Raw genomic sequence first — 5,635 nt, 5'->3', positions numbered from 1 at the left:
CACTCGGGCGGGCGGGCGGGGCCGGGCGCGCCGCCGCCTCCCTCCCGCCGCTCGCGTCTCGCCGGGTCTGGCTAGGGGACAGCTCCGGCCGCGGTGGCGGCTCGGCCAGCTCGGGCTCCCAGGCCGCGGGGCCCCACCAGGGAGGGTCGAGACGGCCGCCCCTCCCCGCCCCGCCCTTCAGTGCCCGCCTCCGCCTCCGCGTCGGACCCCCAGCCGGGACTCTCTCTCCCGCGCCTTGCCTCTGGCCGCTCCCCCTACGCCCCCACCCGATCTGCCCAGCTCTCCCGCAACCCTCTTCTTCCTTCTCCCCGCCCTCCAGCCGGTAGCCCCGACCCTGACCCTCGGAGGCCCGTCCCGCCGAGGATGCCCCTCTTTTCCCGCCACCGCCTAGCTCCCTACGGGATCAGTTTAGTCTCCGCAAGGGACAGTCCAGAGGCTGGGGCGTGCGTGAAATCCGTGGGGTCCCCAGCCTAGGACTGGAGTCGTTTGATGGCTGGAAGCCTCCTGACTCTAACTCGCCTGGGAACCTCTTCACCCCTCCATTGCCAGACTTCGGCAGCACCTGGGGCTCAGAAGAGACCTCCCCACAAAACCCCTGCCCGCTTCCCGTGGAGCCTAGGGCAGGAAAATCGGGGGATTCCTCCCACTCTCCAGGGCCTTGCCCGCCTTCCTCCTTCCCCTCCCATCTCCTCGGGCCTCGAGCCTTCGGGCTCCGACAATGGGCTCCTCTGTGCGGCCTGGGGAGGGCGGAGGCGTGGGGGAATTAGGGAGCGGTGAAGGCCTGGGGAGGGGGGTGGGTGTCGAGGCTGAATGCGCGCAGGGTCCCGGGATCAGGATCCTCCTGCAGGGGCGTGCGCTTCGGCGGACGTTTTCTGAGTTCTTTCCTCGCTGCCCCTTCCCCTCCGCATCCCCTATCTCTCCTTTAGCTAGCGGAGGGAAGGCACCAGACCCCCGTTCAGCCGCACGATCCGGTACTGGATACCAGACCCTTCCTTCTTATGGGGTGGCGAAAGAGAGTCTCCCAGGGCCGCTAGGGCTCTTGGCGGCGGGGATGGCTGTCTGACGCAGTAGACAAAGGGGGTAGGCTAGTTAAGAAAGTTCTATTCTCACCCATCCTCCACCGCGTCTGGATGGGAAATGAAGCCCTGGCGCGGGTCCCCCAGGAGGGCTGGGGAGGCTTAGGCATAGCAGGGAGATGCCTTGCCCCTCCTCTGAGCAGGCACCGGGAAGCCCTGCAGGGGTGGGGGGTGTGGGGGAGGGGCGCTTCTAAAGGGGGGGCATTTGAGAAGATAGGAAAGCCAAATAGACCCCAGAGACGGACGTGAAGGCAAGTACCACTGCGACTGCGGGGTGGCGTTTGGAAAACGTCCTGCCCGTGGATGCAGCTCCTACGAAGCCAGGAGGCCGGAGCCTCAGGGAAGTCTTTGACACAGAGGCAGGCGCCGGGGGTGGGGGTGGGGGGTGGGGGGGTGGGGGGGAAGCAGGGGGGCGGGGCGCGGCGTCGCCTAGGTGATGGGCTCTTCTCTCACCTCCTCAGAACGCTAATCTCCGTCCTTTCTCCACTCCTCCGGGTCTGGAAAAGAGGAGAGAAAATGTTCATCTTTCTTGGAGGCAAGAAGATCCCTCTGCTCCATAGCATAAAAAAACAAAAAAAAAACAAAAACAAAAAAACCCGAAACATAATCTAGGGCATCAAACCTCAGTGAACATCTTCCCAGCAGAGTTAGAGGCAGGGAGCTGGAGCTCCTTTCCATCAATGGGTTATGGGCCCTCTAGTCATCCAGACTCTCCAGCTTCCTTATAATTAGTGCCGAGAACTGAGAGAGTGAGATTTTGCTACCCCCTGGTGTCCACTCTGTAAATGCTGCCCAGTGGTTGGTTACAGAGACCAGAATTTAGGGAACTTTCTTAGGGGGTGTATTATGAACCTTATTCACTTGTTTCAAACCCAGCTCGTCCACTCCTAGTGTTGACAGAGTCTGAACCTTCCCTTACCAGGTCTTACATTCTTTATACTCAAGCAAATTGGGGAACAGTTGGTAGAATCCAAGGCTCCCACAATTAGGAAGTGGCATACAAATTAATCTGGCTCTTGGAGTCTGTGGACTCCTGGGGAAAAAAATGAGTGGATCATTTTTTTCCCCATGGGAAAAAGGGAGTTATTGAAAGTTTTTGAGCCTATGGGGTGAGGGATTTTAGATGCAGCGTCTGGGATCCAGTTATTCCTTTCCAGGAGTTTTAATCTGTGCTAAATTAGAAAGGTTTATTTTATTAAATAAGGTGACAGACATGGTTACAGTGGTTAAATACCACTTTCTCCGAGAATGTAGGCTCTTACCTAATAGTGGGTGTATGTGTGTGGTACCTGTGTGTCTGTGCAATAGAGTGTGTGTTGATGTGTATGTTTTGGGGGAGATGTGAAGTGGAAAGATTAAAATGAAGGAAATAGAGGCTGGGAATAGACCAGATTTAGAAGCTCTCTCCAGCATTCACAAACAGGTCTCACTATATTTCTCCAATTTCAGAGTCTTTGGAGCTTATTAAACTCCCATTTTACAGATGAAATTCTGGCTTATTGAAATTAAAAAACTAGCTGTAAGCTACACAGTAAGTGGAGAAGCCAGGATTTGAACCCCAGCAGTCTGACGCCAGAGGCTTCATTCTCAACCACTAAGTTATAGGGTTTCATCTGAGCTGTCAAGGGTCCATAAAAGAAGCATTTTGAACACTATATCACCTTTTCCACCACCTAACCATCATGTTAAAAAGTGTTAACTTTATAGCTGATTCACTTTGTTATAAGGCAGAAACTAACACACCATTGTAAAGCAATTATACTCCAATAAAGATGTTAAAAAAAAGTGTTTATTTTTATAGTAGCCAGTGCTGAAAGAGTTTCTAAAAGTGTTAAATATGTCACTGTGGGTCAGAAATTGAAACCATTTCCCCCCTAGTCTTGTTCTAGAGTAAGTAATAGTTAAAATAATCCCCAAGAAATTTCCAGTATGGTTCTTACGGGGAAGTAGTGTTATGCAAACATGAGAGATGGTGAAAGAAACATTTGTGTCTTTAATGTTTATTACCTGGCTTATGTGCACCAAGAGATGTAATGGCCATTCTACATAGGGTTGGGACTTCAGGCTGCTCACTACTTGTCCACTCGGAGAGTAGCAGTGACTAGGGCTCTGCTTGAGCTGCATGCCTCAAGTTAAGGGGGGAATTAATGAAGGACCACAAAGGGGAATTTGGGGGACAGGAAGGGACAGACTTGAGGGAACATGTTCTTGTTACTCATACTTTCCAAGGAAACTGGGGGCCAAACCTTAGGTATTGCAGGATAAGAAATCTGTGTAGTATACATACGTTGATTCTATTTTTTGTTTAATTTCCCCTTAGTTTTGGTTTTATTTTATTGCTAATATTCCTTTAAACATTTATATTTAACTTGTCTGCTCTGAACTGGGTGTCGCCAAAGCCCACACCACCCCCATCTTGCCTTCACTAGTGCATTAGTTTCCATACTGGTCTACATGCTCCACTGTCCCCACCTGAGAAGGCGTTCCCTGCACCCTCACTAGAGTGATCTTCTGAAAACCTTAATCAGATCACATCAACCCTTTCTAACGGCCTCCCATTTGCATCATGACTCCTTTTCTCCTATCTCTCTAGCCTCATCTCTTACCAGGACCCTGTTGTGGGAAGCCACTAGTGATCCTCCATCCGTGGTGGCCTTCCAGTTCTTCACACAGGCCTTGCTTATTCCTAATTTGCAGCCTTCTTACTCTCTTTTCCTTCTGTTTGGAAGCTTCTTTTCACAATTCTAAGGGCTGGCTCTCATCCTTCGGGTCCTAACTGAAGTTTTACATTCTCAAATGTCTTCCCTGACCTAAAGTGGACTAAACTGGTCTCTCACCTGTTGTCCCTCCCAATAATGTATGCTTTTGTTTTGTTTTCCTCACAGCATTTATCTCTCTTTGATTATGTATTCATTTCTTTGGATATTTCTTGTCTCTCATAATAGGCCCACCTCTGCCAGCACATATCATTTGAAAACAAGCTTCGTGAAGTCAAGGACCTTGTCTGTTTTGTCACTGCTGTATTCTAGATAGTGTCTGACAAGTTTCCAAAAGATGTCACCGGGCTTCCCTGGTGGCGCGGTGGTTGAGAGTCCGCCTGCCGATGCAGGGGACACGGGTTCATGCCCTGGTCCGGGAAGATCCCACATGCCACGGAGCAGCTGGGCCCGTGAGCCATGGCCGCTGAGCCTGCGCGTCCGGAGCCTGTGCTCCGCAACGGGAGAGGCCACAACAGTGAGAGGCCCGCATACCGGAAAAACAAAAACAAAAACAAAACATGTCACCAATCCAGGTGAAGACTGTAAGGGGAGCAGAAATCCCCATATAATAAGAATTGTGGTGGGAACAGGTGAGAGATAGAAACCAGGAGCAAGTGGGGAGGCCAAGGCATGGAGTCTGCTGCTTAGCTTTCCTTTCTTCCTGGCCTTAGCTCTCACAAGTTCTTTGTCTGTTGGTTGATATTTGCGAGTGGAAAATACACAGGACAGAATTCAAAAGAAATGTGGTGTGCAGCCCTTATGGAAAACAGTATGGAGGTTCTTCAAAAAATTCAAACTAGAACTGCCATATGATCTAGCAATTCCACTTCTGGGTATTTGTCCAAAGAAAATGAAAACACAAACTTGAGGAATTCCCTGGTGGTCCAGTGGTTGCGACGTCTTGCTTTCACTGCCGAGGGCCCGGGTTCAATCCCTGGTCAGGGAACTAGGATTCCCACAAGCTGCTCAGTGTGCCCCCCCCCCAAAAACGAAACGAAAACACTAACTTGAAAAGATATATGCACCTCCATGTTCATTGCAGCATTATTTATAATAGCCAAGATATGGAATCAGCCCAAGTGTCCACTGATAGATGAATGGACAAAGAAAATATGGTATGTATATACAATGGAATATTATTCAACTGTAAAAAAAGAATTAAATCTTGCCATTTGCAACAGTTTGGATGGATCTGGAGGGCATTATGCTAGGTAAGATAAGTCAGAGAAAGACAAATACTGTGTGATCTCACTTACATGTGAAGTTAAAAAAAAAAGCTCATAGATACAGGGAACAGATTGCTGGTTGCCTTGCCAGAGGCATGGGGGGGACGTGAAATGGGTGAAAGGGATCAAAAGATACAAACTTCCACGTATAAAATAAGTCATGAGATGCAATGTACAGCATGGTGACGATAATTAATAATACTGTATTGCGTACTTGAAAGTTGCCAAGAGACTAGATCTTAAAAGTTCTCATCGCAAGAAAAAAAGTTTTTGTAACTATGTATGGTGATGGATGTTAAGTAGACTTATTGTGGTGATCATTTTGCAGTATATACAAATATTGAATCATTATGTTGTATACCTGAAACTGGTATAATGTTATATATGTCAATTATACTTTAATTAAAAGAAAAAAAAAAAGCACATGTGGAATGTCTTCTGGGTCAGATGTAGGTTCACTGGGCTAGATGAATCTGGAGGAAGCATTGGTTTGGAGATGGAATTCAGGAAAGGTTCCAAATTCACTTATGGACTTTATTGGTGTACAAAACCAGGGATTCTTTTACATAGTTGT

Source organism: Physeter macrocephalus, chromosome 11, assembly GCF_002837175.3.
Source record: "Physeter macrocephalus isolate SW-GA chromosome 11, ASM283717v5, whole genome shotgun sequence".
Classification (NCBI taxonomy): Eukaryota; Metazoa; Chordata; class Mammalia; order Artiodactyla; family Physeteridae; genus Physeter; species Physeter macrocephalus.
The sequence above is the reverse complement of the archived record's forward strand: the minus strand, read 5'-3'. Positions refer to the sequence as shown.